At 39.1% G+C, this 21,970-nt stretch overlaps 1 protein-coding gene across 3 annotated transcripts in view; it reads right to left on the reverse strand.

The window, feature by feature from the left end:
* Window positions 1–21,970, reverse strand: part of il1rapl2 (interleukin 1 receptor accessory protein-like 2) — a 330,646-nt gene that overhangs the window by 229,358 nt on the left and 79,318 nt on the right. The window lies entirely within an intron of this gene.

Below are 21,970 nucleotides of genomic sequence, written 5' to 3' on the forward strand. Positions count from 1 at the left end.
AGCCGTCCAGGGCACTGAGTTGGGCAGGATTCCCACTGCTAATGATGGCACACAATCCAAAGAGAGCTGACCAGACTGTCTATTGTAAGCAGTGCCTTTTTGTTTTTTTCCATTACTTATTTTTCTTCTTTTCGTAGTATGATAAAGTGCTGAAATTAGGCTGTGACCCTGACACCGACTTGTACTGATTTAAATCGGTGGTCCGATGTGTTGACTGGACTAAAAGAGACTGATGGAATGTATCTGTTACAAAAGCCAAAGCCTACGTAATGAAACAATGCAGGTGAAGCTAGAAGAGGGAGGAAGAAGACAAGGAATGGAGAGACAGTCTAGCACAAGCTTGGATTGTTAATCTTGCACTCTTTTGCTTTAAAGGAGTACTTGCACAATATATTATTGCCCCTCCACAAAGTTGTAGGACCCAGAAAAGGCAGATTTAGAAAAGAACGGTCAAAACTGATGCAACAGAGGCAAAAATTTACTGCCTATTAGTACATCATATGAGTCAGGATCCTACATTTCCCATAATTCAAGCCAATGGCACCTTTTTGTTTCATCCAAATGTAGCCTAGCTCACATCATTTAACTCCTCGCCTCTGGTTTTTAACAGAGACTTTCTTTTATTATACATTTCTCTCTTCCCTCCTTATAGAATAATCCTAACCTTAAATAGCATCTTTTCAGCCGCCGCAAAAACATATCTGACATGCTAAGAGAGAATCAGACATGAGTGTTACATATGTAATCCGTATAATTAGACGCTATTGAGGCTAAACAGACTGCTAAAGATGGAGATCATCTAGTGGGTTGCTCGACGTGATAGAGAAACACAGAGCTTGAGAGAGAGAAGCCGGACAACGTAAGCAAAGAGAACGGAAATAGAAGAACAGAAAACAAACAAAGCGCTGAGTCACGAGCGAGAGACATAGGAAACATCCAGAGAGAATGAAAGAAAAAGTCTCCAAAGGCTGTTAACATAAAACCAGCTAAATGAGTTGATTATATAAATAAGCTCAGAAATTTGACAGAGGGAGAGGAAGGAAGTGAAAGGCCTACAGGGAAGGAGAGAGAGTCAGGATAAAAAAAGGAAGAGAGATGAGTGGGTAAATTCATTTGAGGTTTGAAATTAAAACAGCTAAATGATCCGATTATCTAAACAAACCAAAGGATTTGAGTTGGACACCAGCAAATTCAAAGAGAGGAGAGGAAATAGAGGAGGAAGGAGCGAAGAGAAAGAGCAGGAAGCAAGACTCATTAAATTAAAAACAGCAAAATGAGCTGATGTTCCTAAACAAGCTTAGAGATTTGCGATGCTAATTAGTACGAGTGAGGTTTGCACGCCACAACAATTATCTGAAAATAATCTTTGACGCATTAAAATAAACAGGCCGGCAAACTCAGTGGCTCAACCGAGATATGGCAGACATGCACAGGAGCTCGCTCACACACACTCGCACTATTTACCACATGAATGAAGGTGCTCACCATGCTATTTCCTCTGTTTCATGCTGGTTCACAGGCATGCCTTTGAGCAAGACTCCAGGCTGCCAATTCGAGCAAAGCAGCAAAGCCCCGCACCAGACTCCCTTAAAGTAAATTCAGACCCACCATGAGGGCCATGGGCTTTATGTGAAAGCAACCATGAATCATTTAAAAAAAAATAAAAAAAAATCAGGGGTAATAAATTTGAGTAGTGGGAGTCTTCATTTAAACCCCAAGCTCTAGTCTGCATACCTATATATTCTACATTTACATACTTTTAAAAGATTCACACTTTTCCACCTTTGATTTGGCTTAGAGCTCAGGTGAATATATGTTTTCATTAATGCACACACACACACACAATACTAAACTCCAAAGTACTCCAAAGTAAATATTTCACAATGTAATGTGGTAGAGTAGGCGTATTAAGTAACATGCAATGAATAAAAGTGTAAAAGTAAAGTACAAGTACATCAGAACTGTACTGAAGTGCAATACTGGAGGAAAGAGATCAGGGTCTGAATTTATCAAACTTCTCAGAATCAGTCGTAGTTTTTTATAGATTTGAGAGAGATTTCCTACACTGACTTTCACCAAGGAGAGGGGTTACTCTGAGGGGAGAGTCTGTCGCAACTGTTTTAGAGCAAAGTAGAAACTACGTTGACATATTGTAGTTTTACTAACAGTTGGGTTAAAAATGAGAATGAAAAAAATAGCACTGCCTCTCCAGGTAGGTTTCACTGTATGTGTACAGGGAAATTATTTGACTAGTCAGCAGGGTTATATATGCAAAAACATCATGCCAAAATTAATAAGTAGAGTTATCTCACAATAGTATTTACCAATATGCCATTTGCATAGTATTGTGCATGTAAACACTAGCAAGCCACTTGTGTGACAGGATGTCCCCTACAGATAGCAGAAATTTATTTTTTAGTAATGTCGCCCAGTGTTTGTTAACAAGCCATAACAACCTCTCAAATATTATAGTTCAGTTGTCATTTGAAATAAATGCATAAATGAATAAATGAATAAGATATACAACCCTATTTAGTAAGTTTTTTAAAGGAAAAGTTTTACTTTCTTCTCATTGAGGTCCCGCACGTAATGTGAATGGTCTTCATGAGGAGCTTTCAAGTGTGACTTCTGAGTGCCGAAAACGTTGGCTCTGACACAATCATCACTGTTGCAAATCTGCATTCCCCAGTTGCAAAAAAAGCGTGAGATTAAAAAGACATCCAAAGTATTTCTGAGGATACAGCATGTACTCTCCTCTGCATCTCACTGCTCTCAAAATCACTATCAAATATCACTCGGTTTGTGTAGAAGCGGTACCTTTTGATAAGTCTTTTGCGATAAAGGGTTACCAAAAATCTCTCCTCCTGCAGATTGTTTCTGCCTGAACACCACCTCCCGGTGACTCCCAACAGGTTTGGACAACTCTGGAGTTCTCCTAAATCTCAGCCAAGACAAGGGTCATTCCCTGCATTGAGAAGTTGATAAAACAATTTTATTCCTAGTTCTAAAAGTAGGACAAAGAATTTGTCAATCAGAAGTTTCGGCGAGTAAGGACTGATTTCTTAATTGGTGCTGCTATCTAAATACGGTTCCGTGATCTGAAAAACTTTGTTCGGTGGCATTCAGAAAACATCTTGTTTTTCACTTGGCCATAAGGTTGCAGCTGCTTTCACAGTCTCTGTGTATGTGTGTGTGTGTGTGTGTGTGTGTGCGTTTGCCCCTTTCAGCTGGCATCTTCAACTTTTCAACTTGCTCCATTTGGAAGGGAGTCCACTCCCTCCTTGAATTTTAAATGATTTTTAAAGTGAAAGAGCCGCTTGTACTCTGTCTTTGTGGACGTTAATAAGTTGATAAGAGTACGAACATCTTGTCTACCTTTGTGGTTGTAAGTGCAGGCACGCCAATTCGTGCGCCCCCGTCTCTGGCTGTTATTTTCTGACAGCCAAAAACACCTTCAGTGAATAAAACATCGGGTATAAAGCCTCAGTACATAATAGATTCTGACGGCCCCAACGGCCAGAAACGTTTGGCCGTCAGATGGCTGTTGATGGGGTTGTGTGGGGTGAGGGACAAGGGACAGATTTTATGCAGTGATAGCCAGACCAGAGGATATAAGGTGTATAAAATGTGTATATTGTGTATTATCAGTCATTTATCACTCACTAATCTACCGTTTGCTTAACCCCTCTTCTGCACAGCAATTGCCCAATCATAGCTTAGCAACTGTACCTGGGCACAGAAAGCCCAACATTACCAACGATGATGCATAAATCTAACCTCTGTCATGTTTGCCCAAGCATGTTAGCTAAGCAGCTAAACAGTGTTATGTTAGAGCAACACAACAGTCTGATCTAGAATTTTTCCTTATACTACCTATAGTACGAGGTTTAACTAGCTCTACACTGCAACACAAGAACAAGACCAACCAAGTGTCTTAATTCTGTTTATCATGGTGAGGATGCTGACTGGGACATATAGCATTAACCTCTGTCTTTCCGCACGATATCATGTATGTAACCGTTTCATGCGTATTTAAGACCCACTTTACATGATTCTTGTGTACAACAAGCGCTAAGCTTGACAAGCTTAGCAGCAGTAGCTAAGGGGGAGGGGCTTAGTGAATTGTCAACTGCATGTATGCAGAGCGTGAAAAATATGTTTTCGCACAGAAAAAAACCCTGCTTTGATTCATCAAGATGACAGTTCTTCATTCACGCCGTGAATGCAACTTAATCAAGAAAGTCCTCCAGAAGATCGGTATGGTGTGATGATCAGTGAGTGTGTTCATAAGCAATCAGTTTCCCACATAAAAGCTCATATTCCACCGCAGTCTCGCACAGGCTAATCTGTTTATATGTGAATTTTCATATCCCAGTTAAACATAAATAAACCAAATATTATTACCATGCAAACAAGGCTTAAGCAGAAAACAAACACTAAAGGGGATGAGGTGTAAACATGTCCTGGTATTGAAATGACTATTTTCCATCTATCTTATTCAGGTTTGTCATAATTGGGATATGAATGCTATTATGGGACGGGTGGGGGTATGTGAACATGCAGCTCTTTTGGCTGGAAATAACCTGTCCTGACTTTGGAAGCCAGTCTGCAGACAGTGAGGTCAATCACTGTAGACTTAAACTTTGTACGTGTTATTCAAATAGGGCAAGCCATCTTTGTGTGTGTGTGTGTGTGTGTGTGTGTGTGTGTGTGTGTGTGTGTGTGTGTGTGTGTGTTTTTCCTTGACAGCTAAAAACACCTTTAATGAATAAAAGATCATTTGTGAAGCTTCACAACATAATCCCATCTGAAGGTCCCAACCACCAATAACACTGCTATTTTTATGGTAATGGACTTTGGTATTTAATTGCAGCGTGGGCTGTGTGTGTAAGTGTGTATCTATCTTGTCAAAAAACAGCTAGAAGACAATTATCTACTCTAAAATCCAAATGTACCAAACATTTTTATGCGTTTTTGCAGTAATGACAATTGATGTCGACTAAAGTTCATCATGAGAAAGTTAATGGTCATATTGATTGTATTGCAACCTCTTTAATTGTTTATGAAAGATAATATTTCATATAGCACTTGAAGGCAGCGCGTGTGACAGCTTAATAGTTCATGAGACTTTGAGGTGAAATCATGTCAAGCTAACTGAAAGGCTTCTCATAAGACCCACTACAGCGCTGTAATTGACTGAGGGTGTGCGTGTGTGTGCGTGTGTGTGCTAAAAATACGTGAACTCAGTGGGACGCTTTTGTCTTGTGTCACTCTCCTGGAAATAGCTGGAAGGGTGGGGTGGGGGTGGGGGTGGGGGTGGGGTGGGGATATACACAGAGCGGATGGGTGGATGGACGAATGAGGAGCGGGAGGAGATACGGAGAGAGAGCGAGCATATAAAACACAGAAGACGGCATAGAGTGTGAGAGAGAAGGGAGAGCAAAAGACAGAAACAAAAAGACAGAGAGAGAGCCTCTGGCCTGTTCTAGTTCTTCTTGTTTTGGAGTGGTTTAATGGCTGCCATAAAACACACACAGAAAGAAACACACAAACACAGACTCTCTGGACTACATAACTCACTGAAAATACATCTTATGCTGCATTTAAGTGCTGTTGGAAGTATTGTTATTACAAAACAACCGACAGAGAACATGTGAAAGTGGCAAAATGTGACAAATTGTGCGCCCTGGCTTTAAATTCGGAACTACATCACAGCAGATATTGTTAACTGGTCAGTCCACCCAAAATAAAGGACAGTTTTTGTTGTAAAATGTACTGTATTTCCAGTGGACTGTCGACTGTGAGACTGTGATGCTGTTACCACCGGTAACCACGGGTGTCTCCAAATCAACCAGGACTAAGAATTTGAAGTTACAATCCTTAAGATTATCATTTCCTTTGCGTCCCTCGTGCATGTGAAATCAACGTGAATCCGGCACAGGAATGGCGGAAAAACTATTAGTTAAAAGAGCTATTTGTAAGTTTTTCCTATTGCTACCTAGCCAACGTTAGGATTAAAAGCTGTTGACTTACCAGTCTAGAAGAAATGTTGCAAGTGCAGCCTCAAACTTCATTTCTACTATCTGCATGGCTGGATACCTTATCACTAGAGCCATGCAATAGAATATATTGCTTTGTGATGTGGCTGAACTAGACTAGTGTAAGTTACACAAGGATACTTTTTTTTTTTTTTTAAATAAAGAAAAACTGGAATTGAGAAATGCAAAGCAAGTACTTTGCATGATATGAGAAATGGTAGATGTGACATTTAGATGACAGCAAATATGGCAGCTGTGTGACCAACTCACAGTAAATGTCATTCTTTCAGTTGTAGCAAATATACTGCAGCTTTCAGCTATTCAGACATAATATCAGATGTTTGGTTTCTGCTCACTGTTCTACTACTCTGCCACTGAAATAAAACAGTAGTGGGCCCCCACTACCACTGCGAAGAGTAACGCTTGTTGAAGTAGAGAATCATAATAACGCAGCAATTTCACTGACCTTTCTCATACCTCCACCTCCCGAAAGTTCTCCTCTATTCCTCACTGAGATGAGAGATGGAGAGTCTGAGTATTGGACAGAGCAATAGATAGCTCCATAAAGACAGACAGATTTGTGGTCCAGATCTGTGTGTGTGTGTGTGTGTGTGTGTGTGTGTGTGTGTGTGTGAGAATGTGGGTTTGATGTGGTGTCACAGAGTTTATGAACCTATAAAGTCTTCAGGGATAAAAGTCGCACAATGCTACGAGGTTAAACGGCAAATAGAAAGAATGAGGGGGGAAAGAGAGAGGAAGAGAAGAGCTATGAGGTTCATTTAAAAGACAGAGATGACAGAGGAAGACACAGTCTCTCTCTTTTTTTCTGTAGATGTTTCTACTGCTATTTCTACTTTGGTTCAAAGCCTGCTCCTCCAGCCACTCCCTATAAATTCTTATGTAAGCCCCATCTCCTCCACCGAGTGTGTGCATGTGTATTCTCATGTGTTTCTGCTCACTGCAATTTGTTTTCCAGCTCAGACAATACTTTCCAGTACTGCCACTGTGTGTGTGTGTGTGTGTGTGTGTGTGTGTGTGTGTGTGTGTGTGTGTGTGTGTGTGTGTGTGTGTGTAGGCTCTGTATGCCTATGTGTGTTAGTAGAGGCACCTTTGTATGTGTGTTGTGAATGTATACTGGTGTATTCATGTCTTTGTGTCTGATTATGTGTATTTTTCAATACTGTCCGTTATGTGTGTCTGTGTGTGGGTGTGTGAGTGTGTGAGTGTGTATGGGAACACACACACGCACACAGAAAGTAGTTTTTGAAGGGGGAAGAAAGAGTTCCAGTAATATAAAATTACTACAATAAAGAACATGCAGTGTTGGGCATTGACCAGACCTTTCTCTGCTACATGTAATTAAACAGGTATTTCAAATGTATTTAGTGTAAGTGTAGTTCAGATCATTTAGAGGGCTCTACCAGTGTTTTACATGTTTTAGCTTATTGACTCCGATTCCACAAACATAAAATCTCCCAAAGCATACTGTAGGTTTTTAGATTGATTACTGATCCACCAGGGATTCATTTGTTTCTTTCCAGTACACAATGGAAATTACTTGAAACTTGATTAAGGTAGGATCACAGTAGGTTCACTCTCTTTGGACACCATTTCTCCTTTCTTTCTTCTACCTATTTATTTTTGTTTAAGTGATGTTATCCCTATTTAGTATTCACTTGGTGCGGTACTCTTTCTGCAACCCTGTGTCTTAGAAATGATGTACATATACTAGTAATTTAGTTTGCTAAAAAACCTTTGGCAGGAAACATGTTTTTCTGCCAGGATTATATCCATGGCATCTCTTTCTTTCCAGGGAAGGAAAAGATGAGCAGGACTTCCTGATACCCTGAGTCCCACATGTGATTCGGTTGAGGCAACAAATGCAATCTGATTAACACTGGTAATTTGGTTAAACTTTGATTACGTAAACACATTGTGTCATGTGCGTTAAGTCACTGTTGACTTTTTAAATATTTCACCAAGACCATGATACCTTTCCTGGTCTTGGTTAAATATTAAAGTGCCGTGAGTGTCTCAACATGACTATAAAGAAGTTTAATCATGCTTTAGCTGCTACAAGAAGATATTGTATGGCAGGAGTGGATATTTTCAGGAAATGGAATGAAAAATGATGTCCATGAAAGTTTCAGTGATACATTCTGTATGAACAGTTTGCCACTTTGCAGATGCGTTCATTACAAACATTTCCTTCTGTTGCTCTCTCTAAATGTGTCTGCTGTTGCAGATTAGCAGTATGCAAACTTCATTTCTAAGAGACAGGGTTTCTCCTGACTACCTGTTGGTGCGTTCAAGGACACACTGACATCTGAGATGAGTTAGCTGCTGAACAGTCAATTTGTTAATGTTGGGAAAACAAAAGGCATTTGTCTATTGTTTTTCTTCTGACCTCAATTTTCTGGCAACACATAATAGCAAATGAATAGTGCTTTTTTGTAGATTTTCTATTAATTCTCTACTCTCATAAAATATTTATTTTGTATGTGGATAGGAGGAACTGCTTAGTTATCATGATCAGTGACAGTGAACGTCCCCTTTCACATATTTTCATGAGCTCTCTAAACAAAAACAAATTCAGTTGGCCAACTTACATGGATTATTTTTTGAATGTAAAATCTGTACAGTGTAGCTATCTGGCCACTATGGCTCTGACATTGTCACGCCCCACAAGGAAGTACCGAGTTCAGCACAGCACACAGAGTGGGGAGTGACAATAATTCAAAACATCCACTCTAGAGTTTACAGGTGGATGCTGGGGTGGAAGAGGGTCTTTCGAAATACTATATAATTCTTTTTATTACTGCTGTATAAAACTGTATGACTTCAGGCTTTGGATTCAATGTCACTCTATATGATCATCAAATAGACTACCCAGTTTAAAGCTTGACTCAGTCCCAAAAGTGGCTCACAGCCAAATTCTGAATTATGAACACACAATACAGGAGTATAATATAAAAATTTACGAAATGCTTTTAATTAGCAGCGTACGATCGCAACAACTTCTTTTTAAAAAACCTTCTCAGGTTCCTTATTTTGATTTCCTACTTTTAAAATTTCATTTCTGGAAGAATCAAAGACTCCTTGGAAAAATTATAGCTCATTAAAAAACCTACCCAAACTAAAGAACACTTGAAGAATCCTAGTCTCTTTTTTTTGTGTTTGATCATCCTTGAAACAGTAGCTGGAATTTGTTTTTGAAGTATGTTTTGTTTCAGGAAACTCTCGTTCCCGGGGGTCTCTTTGCGTGAGAACTTAGAGCCTTTAAACCTGAACTTTAACATCAGTGTCCCAAACTGTGAACATTGTTCTTTCAATTTAATTAAACACAATTAAGTCTGTTGGTCTTTTAATTTAATGCAACGGCCCATTTCAATAGCTTACATGGTCATAACAATTGATAAGTTAGAATTTACTATCAAGGCACTGGCTCCTGATTGAGTTCGTGTTGTTGCTTGAACACCAGAACCAGCAAACAACATCATTAGCATCAGCAAAAACAACAACAACAACCCAGACAGAGCCAGCATTCATTTTTTCATTAATATTCAGGACGCAGGTGGAGCAACCTGACACCGTGGGGGTGTAACACACGAAAAATCGTGCCAGTGCACAAGCACATCCACAGTCTCTCTCCTTGAACCCCTGTTGTAAGTCCTTCTTTCATCAGATCACCAGAACAGCAACTCATTGGTTTTTAGTTACTGTGCTTTATACTTTACAACTCTACTATAGAAGCTCTCTCTCTGTCTCCTTCTCTACGGTTGTGTGTCTTTTAATGCTGACTGCAGCAAGCAGTGTTCATTAACACAGAAAACAGCAAAAAAAAAAATGCAAATGCAACGTTCTCTTTTTGATGCTAAATCACTATTTTTCTTGCATGTAACTTGTTTTTGCCTATTTTTTTGTGACTGTTTTTCCAACAGACAGCTAGTCAAAAATAAATAAATAAATGAACAAAAACTAGGGTACACGGGAGTTTACTATTCAATAGTGGTCAAAATCTAAGTAAAACTACATGTTTGAGTTTATTAGCACCTTGAAAGGTTGGTTTATATTTATTTATGTTGTTGAGCTACTACGATTAATCACATAATTTCTTAGTTTAACGACAGATAATTATTCTATTTTGATAATTAAATAACCGTTTTAGTCTTTTTTTAAGCAAAAATGCCAAAAATGTGTCAGTTCCAGCTTCTCCACTGTAGGAAAACAATGCTGTTCTTTATCGTACCTGACAGTAAATTGAATTCTTTTCAGTTCTGGACTGTTGGTTGGACAAAAGACGACATATGAAGACGTCACCTTGGACTCTGGGAAATATTTCAAGTGACTATAGTGGACCTGGAGATAATAGTGTAGAGAGTGAAACCCTGAGTAACAGCACAGTGGCCGTTCTTTTTCATTCAATTTTGAATAATTTCAATATATTTAACAACTATTTCACATTTTGCTGAGGTTGCACTCAAGCCCCCCCCACGAGGGCCCCTCAAGGTTCCAGGATGCCAATTTGGAAACCATGTTCTTAAATGACCAAAGCACCAAAATATGTTGGTATTTTTCTAATAATAGTTTTTCTCTCAGTCGATTCATTTTGTGCTTATTCTTCACTTGGGGAGCTCCAAATGTCATAGTCGGAATCTGCCTCTTGCCTTCTGTGTCAAACAGTGTTGGGTTGGAAGACATTTCATTGTATTTTCCAAAAATATCCATTTGATTTCATTTTTGGAATTATTTGCATTCTCTCAAATATTATCAGATTACTTTTCTGATCTTTCACAGGGAAGAAAAATGAGGTATGACAGCAGAATGCAAACCTTAATTTTTGGTGTGAACAGTCAAAATAACAACATAAAGTATCGTATTTATGCCTCCAGGCATTAAAAAGCTATAATTCTGAAATGTGAAGTATGACTAATATTGAGTAAACTGTTCCAAAATTGCTCTCAGTCACTGTAACTCTCCTCCTCCTAGCTGTACGTGATGCAGCCTTCATCTTTGCCCCTCTGTCATTTACCCTCCATCCCCCACCCCTTTTCTGGACAGCAAAAGCTCTTCTATTTCCCTGAAGGTCTACTGTCAAATACCCGCTTACCTCGGCACTCTGCTCTAGTGTGTGTGTGTGTGTGTGTGTGTGTGTGTGTGTGTGTCCCTAAAGTTCTACACCAACCAGCCCAGCACACCACTGTGTCTCTGGGATTTGACAGTTCTACTAGATTCTGTCTTTTGGGAAACACACATTGGGATGAAGGGGCATACACAGGGTTTACTGTATAGGGGAATGTGTGTATTTGTGTGTGTCTGTGTGTACACAGATGCGTGTGTGTGCATGTGATAGTGTAAGTATGGGGAACCCCAGAGAGCTCACAGCTCAATAGAACACAACAGGAGTTTTAAAAGTCTTTAAGAAGTATGATCCCACGTGCAGAGAGAAAGGTCATTAAGTACCATGCAAGTGTCTAGAGTACTATGGTTAATAGATATTAATCAATATTGTATGAAAACAACTATATATCACTGCTGCTAAATCAGGATTCCTTTAACCTAAATGATGGACATCATCATAAAAAAACAAATGGGGAATCACTCTTGTGTCTGACAGCGATGTAACACAGAGAATGTGCTCTTGACACACACAAGAAAGGGAAGGAGTCAAGTCAATTACATTGTTTCCTTAAGACACTTTATTATCATGACTGCATGATTTTAAAACAAGAGTGTTTATTGACTACACACCAGTCTTCCTCAAGGTCGAACAATCACACACAATGACAAGCGAACTAAGTACAATTTTCATTAAGAAAGATGACAATTTTTCAAAGCCATATCTCGCGCCCTCCTTACCTCCACCAAGGAGGTTATTATTCACCTGTTTCTGTTTGTTTGTTTGATGGTTGGTGGATTTATTTATTTGTTTGTTTGTCAGCAGGATTATGCAAAAAATACTGAACTGATTCGCGCCAAACTGGGTGGAGGTATGAGGCATGGGCCTGGAAAGAATCCATTACATTTTGGTGCAGATCCAGTTAAAGGGGCGGGTCCAGGAATCTTTTTATCACTTTCCTTGACATTGTGAGACAGGTCATTTTTTGACATTTTCGTCAATATTTGGCAGAGGTATGCGCTCAACTGTGCCATTCCAGTAACACCTGTGATCACTCAATAAATGAACACAGTGCGACAGATTACAATTACTAATTTTTGAAAAAATATACAGTATATACTTACAGATTTTCTGGAAATCTTATACAATGCCAATGAAGAAACCCTCAACAAGAGATAGATAGATATAAAACACATTAACACAAAAAATGAATTGAAAAAAAAAAAACAACAAAAAATTAAATGAATAAAATAAAAAAGAATGAAAACAAATATAACTGAAAAATATGCTCAGGAAGGTTCGCACCTGTTAAAGAAAAAAAAAAGGTAAAAATCACTATGACAATACACGTGTTAAGAAAATCAAATGTCAGTGCACTCTCCCTAGACTGTCTTTCTGCTGCTGTGGTGAAGGAGGAACCTCCATCATATCACAGGTGATGAATAATAAAACCCGGCTCAGATCAGCAAAACAGGTGCAGTGTGGTTCGTACAGTACAGTGGTTCCCAAAGCCCCGACTGTGACAGGGTCTGTGTGTGGGTGGCTTCTGAGTTGGACGGCTTAAGTACTGTAAGTCAGTGATAATAGCGGTGGGAAAAATGCTCCATCTAGATTTACTTCAAAATCCTTGACCCTCATTAAAAGCAGGACCAAACACATCAATCGTTTTAATTACATTAAGTGGATATTAAGATGAATGGTGGAAAGGTACTATGTTAAGATATTTATTGATTTTGATATTATGATGAAAATTAGATTACTTACTTGCACACTGTTGGAGCTAATCATGTAATGAGTAGCTGGTCACGATTTGTTAGGCTTTCTGCTCTGAGACATACTATATCTATCAGCCCAGACCCTCTCCTGTGCACATGGCCAGATTAACCCACCAGGCCGCCCTGGGCTAGCAATGAGCTGAGGGCCACTATTGAACCCCAAGTCTCCTCACTCTCTGTGCACTGTGTATGTACCCTTTCACCTTCAAGTATCAAGTAAGTAAAGTGCACATAGCAGACTACACATGGCAGCTTATTGTGTTTTTCCTGCAGTCCCAGAAACCAAAATGACCGACTGAGTTGTAGTAGTTCTTGCCCCAAGTTTATGGTTTGTCATTTGATTGAAACCTGTAATAAGCTTTTTCATGTAGAATCTACTCAATTTTTAGTCTTACAGTTACTGTATTATTGAGTTTTCACTAAATAATAGAGTAACTACTTCACTAAACTTCACTAAAGCTACAAAAAATGAATGGAAAATGTTGCCTCAGTTCATCACATTAACAGTTTTTACAGTGTAGGTAATTTATCAGGTGAGACAACAAGGCTAGGGGTGTAACCTTTTCCTGTTCTTCCCATTCTGCCGGCATTGTGTAAATGTAGCATTAGTGTTGCATATTCGCAGACAAATATCCAATTAATCGAATTACCTCAGAAAACTTGGGTGTCTTAGGGCCCCTGGGGGTTTAGGCCCCTGGCAAAATTGCCCGCTTTTCCCCTTGATATCCTGTCTTGCCAGATACCAAAAATCATAAACTCATCACTGATGAAAGGTGACACCACCACCCCCCCAAAAAAAACCTTACTTGTCACTGATGATACCATAGTCTTCACAGACTCGTTCAAATTTCTCAGCATTCATATCAATACACTTAAATACAATATCAACACAGAGAACATCATTTAAAAAGGATCGACAAAGATTTGTCATTCAACACCAACTCAGTACATTCACTACAGAGTGACACAATGCCTCCTAATCCATATCAAACACTGTAACAATAGAACATATTCTCACATCTACTATAAGTCTACTATAGCAATTTTAACAGTAAAAAAAAAAAAAAAGAGACACCTAGTAGCTAGCTAGTCTTTTACTGTTGGCTAATCAAAGCAGCCCAGCACAGTCAAACTCCTCTGCTGTTGGCCACTGAACAGTTTCATTGCAGCAAGATAAAACTGCCAAAGTAACAAGGCCTTTAGGGCTATGATGCTTTTAGAAAGTAGGTTGAGAGAGTTACTCATAGTTTGGCCTTTGGAGCACTGAATTATGAAATAAGGTATTCCACTTAACCTGTTTCAGGACAAACTGCAATGAAAGCAGCAAGCAGTTCACCAAACAATTCATCATCTGGATGAATTGTTTTCACTTGTCTTAACATTGTCAGGCTGAACAAGAAATTGGCATGCTTGTTAAGAGCAGCACTTTGCCAGAGTGTCATGGTATATGGTGCAAAAAATGTTTGGAGGAAGAAAAAAAAAAGGGCTCACACTGAGTCAGAGTTTTGCCTGGGGGGCATAACAGAACACCAGGCCCAGATTTTTGTCTCTGTTCATGCTAGTATTAGAGCTTGCCTCCTACCAACCAAACAAAAATAGATAGCATGCTAGAATGCTAATGTTAAACGACCAGCCAGCAAGAGGCAAAGAAGGAACACGGATTAGCATGCTACCCATTAGCTATTCATACCTCAAAATATTATACTGTAAAATAGGTCAGATGGTGGTTTAAACACTGCTCCATGGCCTTAGGTTGTTCAGAGCAAACAAAGATGAGAGGACATCGTGATCTAGCATGGTGGCATCATGTATTTTAATAGGTGAAGTTACCTCAGAGTGATACAGAAAAAGTAAAGCTGTGGAATGGTGGAGGCTAGAGGCTCCTCAAGACACAGCAGATTCAGACTGCATCTTTGAAAGCAAAAACAGGGAAGTAGTAGATATCAGGCAAACATACTCTTATAGGCAAACATAGGTGTTTTTTTCAGACAGGTTAAAAAAAGTTGATTATAAAAACAGGACAGAGTGGGCCATTTTAACATTATTGTTAATGTTAAGTGAGTTACCGGGTGCACTGTTTCTGCACCAATTTTAAGGTCGCTTGGAGCCTGGGCCACCTGTGAAACCAGACTAGAAAAAAACTCAGCATATTTAAAAGAGTTGTATGTAAAGGGAACAGTTCCAAACAGCTAGCTAAAAATTGCACAAAAGGTAATTACTTCAAAATTAACGCTAGGCGCAAAAACTTAGGCCTTCTTGTTTTACCTGCGGCCCTTTGGGCCAGCACTTGCAGAGAAAAGACATCTAAGTTTCATTAGTCTCTCTTTGCCTTTCAAATAGTTAAGCTAGATGTGTAAAAGTCAGATTTCTGAAAAAAAAAAAAAATCAAGGTATTAGCGTTTTTAAATTATATCACTGCAGTAAAACAGGTACTTAAGCTCAAACTGTTATATATAACCATGCAGGGATAAAATGCTAAAATATATCTGATAGAGAGAGAGATAGATAATAATATCAGTTTTCATGTTTCACACACTTACTTCCATGCACACGCACACTCATGCAAAATCCCCCACATGTACAACGCATGCGTGTCACTGAAGTTGCCCTCTCAGCAGACTTCACTGACAGCCTTTGGTTGTTGCGACGATGATGAGGTCAGAGGTTTGGGGGCGGAGTTTGATCCTGATTGACAAAGACAGCACTGACACAATCTCTACCAGTCAACCAGCCTCCCACTAGACTGTGCGCGTGCGTGTGTGTTTATGTGTGGCAGAGACAAAGAAAGATTGCGTTTCAGCGTGAATGCGTGTCTTCCTCTGGCTTTGTGGCTGTGCATGTCCTTGTGTGTGCAGTTCTGCGTGTCCGGGGCTTATCGTAGCAAAAGGGGTGAAACTGACAAAACCTCGAGAGATTTTTTGACATATATCTCTTCATGTATGAGTGTGTGTGCACAGCCCTGTATGTGTGTATTTGGGAGAAAGCAAAACTGACATGGAGAAGAGACAGATATATTTTGACAAGAGATTGTGTCAATCTTTTAGTGAGACCCTATCTTCCCTGAGGATTTACGTTGCCTCCCTCTGTCTACCTTAAACATGTCTTTTTTCATAGAATAGTGATGGATAGTGAGGCGTATTGGAGCTGCTATGAGTAGGACTATTCAAAAAGTACTAACCTTTGCATTTTCACTTCATAATGAGATCATAACCATGTTCATTTTGATGCATTTGCATGACTGCAGTAAACAACCAAGACCAACCACAGAGAAATCTCTATCAGCTTTGACACCGCAGGCTGCTCAGAGAATTATTTACAGCATGTTAAAGATGACAGGAGAGGGGGTGGGGTGACTGGAGGCAAGAAGGCTTATGGGAGATGTCTTAATTTAGCAAAACTCCAATCATCTCCACCATGGTCTTATTTGTTCACAGTAATTTCATAAAGGTATCACACTTCATTTGAGATGTGATTTTTTTTTGGTTTGTCTTTAGTTCTAAGATGAACTCTGAGTTCAAACATCTTGTTTTCAAGGAGGTACTTAAACATAAAAAAAAAACACTTAGATCAAAAACAAAGAAAATTTAAAAACAGGACAGAAAGAAAAAGAAATGAAACGCGCTCACCTTACACAAAACTAAAAATGTTAAAGAATTAAAATTTGACCGAATAAAATGTAGTCAGTAGTAAATATTAAAAAGTATTGTACTAACTAATGAAATTTGTAAGCAGAAAAGGTAAGAAAACAAGACTAAGAGTTGACAGCCTTACTAGTGGCCGTGTGAGGCTGTACTTCAGCTGACTTTATGCTCCTTCTTAACTGCTTGTTGGACGGTCGCATAGCTTCGGAAACCCCTCACAACTTTCCGTCGTCAGATTTGGGGAGTCTGTGTCCACCCATTTCTATAACTTTCCAAAACCGAGTGAGCAGCTGCGCAGACACTATGAATGTTTTCCTGGAGAAGCTGTCTGAAAATGTGCTCCGTTATCCCCGTTTTGAAACAATATCACATCTCTCCCCTCTCTATGACGGCCAGCTTTTCACGCCTACCAGTGAGACTGCTTGGATCAGGTATTAACACTTTAGATTTCAGTCATGGTCGGGAAACATGTCTTACAAACTAGTTCTGACAAACCATAAACTGGCCCTTAAGCACAGGAGTACTTTGCTTTAAATGTTTATGTCAGAATGCTAACATACTCACAATGATATTGATATAAATGAAAAGTTTGACCTGCTGGTGGCACTAGATGAAAAGTCAGGGGATCACCAAAGGATTTAGGATTCATTCTCGGTGCATAATAAATATCTGCACCAAATTTCATGGCAATCTATCCAATAGTTGTTGAGATATTTCAGTTTGGACCTCAGTGCTGGACTGACTGACCAACATTGGTGGTAGCAATTGTACCAAGAAATTTGATTCATAAGCTAAAAAGGGTTAAAATTTGGAATATCGGTATTTGTATACCGATACAAAAACAAAGCAAACATTGTAAAAGGACATTAAAAAAAAAACACCTTTAAAAGGACGGAAAGTACATTCTTGATCTTGGAAACAGAGGTTTGAAGAAACTCTAAATTCAAGTTTCACTCATTTTTCCTGAGCTTTCAACCACATCTCTTGGTCTTCACCAGTAGATGGAATTTGCTAAGCTGTCATGGAGACTGCACAGTTGAAATCACATGACTGCCTATACAACTTAAAGTGATTTCTACATGCTGTCAATTGAATTAAATCTTTCTGGAAGAAATGAGCAGTACTGCTGAAAAACTTACGCTCCTCACTCAGTTACAGTAGAAATCTTTTACACACAAACATCCACAGTAAAACACAACCGCTGATGTTGTCCAGCATGTGGGACAACTACATGTACTTCACTGCTTGTGCGTTCCTGTGCGTGACTATGCGTGTGTGTGGGGCGTATAAATGCTGACACAGGACTGTATTATTCACTAGATGGAGATCAGTTTGACCTCCAGGTTGACCTGTTTTTTCAGATCTAACACATCCTCTAGAGTCACACTCACACACAAAAGACACACACAAACATACTCAATGTACTACACTGATGACATGTCTGTAGTCGTGTGTAAATGTTTGTGTGTGTGTGTCAAGGTTGGTTCATAGAAAGCTAATACAGAGGCTGTGTGGTCTCAGCAGATCAATATTATTATTCAAACAAGCTAGAAATCAGTCTCTCTCTCCTTTTGTTTATCTTTACTCTCTCCATCTTCCTCTTCTACTGCTCCCATCGTTTTTCCATTCACTCCCTCTTCTCTAGCCAGCTCTCCTCATACCTCCTTAATCCTCTTCTGCCTTTAATCCCTCTATTGTTCCATCCATTCTCCCTGCATCCCTCTCTCTCTCCTGTTTGACTCATCCCCTCTCTTCCTCCCTCTTCACTTTCTCTATCCATTTATCCCTCCTTTTTCTAATACCACCCTCATCACTCCATCCTCCTACCTTCTTCCCATCCTTTCCTCCCCTCTTACACCCCCCTTCTCCAAAGGTATTCTTCTCAAGCTTCTCTCCCCGTTTCTTTCTCGGTGACAGCTTGGTGGTAATTGGTTCATGTATAAAGGGCATTCATTTGCATAATTACCTAATGATATGCTTCACACGTGTGTGATATGTCGCTGACTCAGTTAAGATCACAAGCTATCACAGAGAGAGATGCCTTACATAATGCCTGAAAATGAAAAGACTGAAATTATTTGACTCCTTGTTTCAACATTGATCAAAGATTGTGTAAATTACAGTGGCTCATCGAGAAGCTGATATGCACAGCATACATACACCTCCTACTCTATGGCACGACGCCAGATTCAGTGTCCTAATTTTTTTTTTTTTCCTTTAGCATAGTGTGGAAAACCTTACATCTTTAAGAAGAGTCACTTGTGTAGAACAGTACGATTTAGTTTTAATTGTAGTTCGAACTTGTGGCCCACATGAAAGGACAAGAACAGGAAAGACAGGAAAAATCGTTATTTTTGTTGTTCACAGGATTTTTGCATTGTCAGCTACTGATTCACTGTCTGAAACTGAAACTCAAACAACTGTATGATCACAAACCAGGGAATAAGAGCAACTGAACCATTACCACTGCATCGCATTTCTTTTGGTTTGTGTTTCTAACTTTAGCTTTGGGTTTTTGTGTCTTCTGCGAGGTTGGACAAAGGGGGTTCTGACTAATAATGGGAAAGTTACTCGAAAAATGTCATCAACTACTCATTAACTATGACATTACTAATTGATCTACAACAAAAACAAATAACTATGTTACATATTACAATAGTTTTCTTAATCAGAGCTACACCAAAGGTGACTTTAAACAGCTCGTAAGTCTGAATACCTGCTTGTTGCATCTATTTGAGATGTTGTGGTTTAACAATCCTGCCTATGATTCAGACGTATCTACCGACCACCAACAGCTAGCTTAGCCCCTGTTACCCAACACACCACACCAGAAGTCCAATCCTCACTGTGAAGTTGTGGGGCTCACACACTCTCCAACTCTGTAGTCATTCAGCCCAGCACTCAATGAAAAGTGCTGGGCTCAGAAATGAGGCATACCAGTGGCAGATTAGTAACTGTAATGTAATGACTGAATTTCAGTTTGTTATCCCTTATGCTAGGTGTTACTGAAAAAGTAATCACGTCATGTTAAGGTGTTACCAAGTAATGTGTCACTGCCCAACACTGGTTCTTCGTGGTGTGGCTATGCTGCTTGTATGGTCAGCTATGCTGCCAGTCATATTCGACCTGGAAAACTGCAATGACAGCAGCTCTGATGCCAGGGCCATTCTGGCAAGACCACTAAAAGTTAAATTAAAATTGTTTGTATATACAGTATGTTGATCATCACTTAATTATGAGATCTTACTGCTGAAGACGGATGACCTTCTGGCAAGCTGCCTGGAGTACTCCAAGCTGTTGGTTTTATTAGATGCTAAAGTTAGAAACCCAAACCAAGAGGCAAGCAATGAAATATGCTTTTGGGTGCAAGTCAGTTTTATTTGCCTTTCACATTTAAGCTCTTCATCATACATTGCTGTGTTTTGGTTTGCTGTTTTTATGAAATGCCATATGGATCATGAATCACCAGCTTTTAACAGCACTAAACTAATGTTTGGTTGCGAGCTCAATGTGTGCTTGTGTACACGTTTCAGTACACATTTTGTGTATAATACATCTAATTCAACAGACTATGAATGGTAAATCTTAAACTGAACAAATTCTGTTAGGACATTTTTTTATTGTGTTTGCTACTTCAGAGACTTTTTAAGAATACAATTCTAAAAGAAAAAAACAGTGTAGCTTGAATTTTGTATTTTAGCTGAAACCCCTGATGTTTCCTTTAAATACCAATATTAGATTAAATATGTTTCAATAACTTTCAGATTCAAATTCAACCATTTTTTTTCTCATTTGAAATTGGTGTATGGGGCTAAATGAGACCAAATGCTGTCCTGCTGTTTGGTCAAAACTTTGCGACATAACGAAGAGTATGAAAACTTTCAACCGCAGAAAGAAAATTACCTCAGACTGATGAAGTTTTCACAGCCCGGCAGTGCACTCTATCACATCCTCTGGGGAAAAAAAGCAAGTACAGTTCTATCTTATTACCAACTGCATTTTCTCCGCTTTGAAGCATCAAAAGAGCATAATAGATCTGATAAGTGTGAATGGCAAATTGGAATACACTAGGGTGAAAATGACTACTCCGCCTTTTGTGCATGTTTTACAATTCAAGAAAAAAGTAATAATCCAATTCAGGCGACAGTTAGGGCTGAATGATTTCCATATCACAAGTGAAAACCCTGTGGAATGCAATGAAAAGGAAAGAAAATACTACTTTTATTTGTTACATACAGTACCTGTTCTTTCTGCCTATAATCTGGCTGTAATATTAAGAATAATTATTCCATGCCTACAGTATATGAAACTTCAGAGAAAACATAAAATATACTACGGACAACCTTATGTGAATAGAAAACCTAAATTTAGAGATAAACAACTCACACATGTTAGAAAGGTATATTCTATGTGACCAAACCAAAGTTCCTGCTGTCGCAGAGCTTTCTTGCTCATATGGTACAACAGGGGGACATATAACTTATACATATAAAAAAACATTTTTAACTATTTAAAGGCCCATGCTGCTGTTAAAGGAGGACTTTGTCTGCTAAGAAAATAGCGACATGACAATGCCCTATATCGTGCTCCAGGGCCATCCCCTGTGGCTTGAGAAAGCTGAAGGCTTTTTTCTTTTTTAAAAAGTTCACCTGGTTAACTGGGTGAGGGCAGAGGTATGTGGGACATGCACAAAAGAAACAGACAAAGCTACAAATCCAATTTTTTTTGGATTTATCTTAAAATACAAAGCTGCTTTATCACATCTAGGAATCTATGTACTATGTCCAAGACTAACATTGAGGAGACACTGCCAAAAAGTGGGGCTTGACAAATATGGCCTCTATCTGTTATCCTTAATATGAGTTTAGCCATGCTAGCTGCATGGCTCTAGGGATGGCAATGTTAGTCTGTCAGTCAATTATCGGCTGGAGTGCCATGGAATTTTCTACAGACTTTAATTTTCACCAGAGCGGGAATCCTACTGACAATGGTGATTCCCTGACTTTTCCTCTATCACCGCAATGAGGTTGACTTATGTGGTTCCGAGTGAAATATCTGGACAAATATAGGATGTAGAGTTGTGAAATTTTCCACAAATACAATATTCAAGGTCCCTGGAGGATAAATTCTATTGTCTTTGTTAATGCTCTGATTACTCATCTAGCACCTCCAGCAGGTCAAAGTTTTCACTTGTTCAGTGAAATGTTTCAACATCTAATGGATGGACTGGCGACATTTTGTACCAACAGTCATGGTTCCCAGATAATTTATCCTAAGGACTTTGGTGATGCCCCGACTTTTCCTCTAGCACCACGATGGAGTTGACTTTTTTTTTTTAAATTGATATATCTTGACAACCATTGAATTGATTGCCATGAAATTTGGTGCAGACATTCC

This window comes from Xiphias gladius, chromosome 23 (assembly GCF_016859285.1).
Source record: "Xiphias gladius isolate SHS-SW01 ecotype Sanya breed wild chromosome 23, ASM1685928v1, whole genome shotgun sequence".
Lineage (NCBI taxonomy): Eukaryota > Metazoa > Chordata > Actinopteri > Istiophoriformes > Xiphiidae > Xiphias > Xiphias gladius.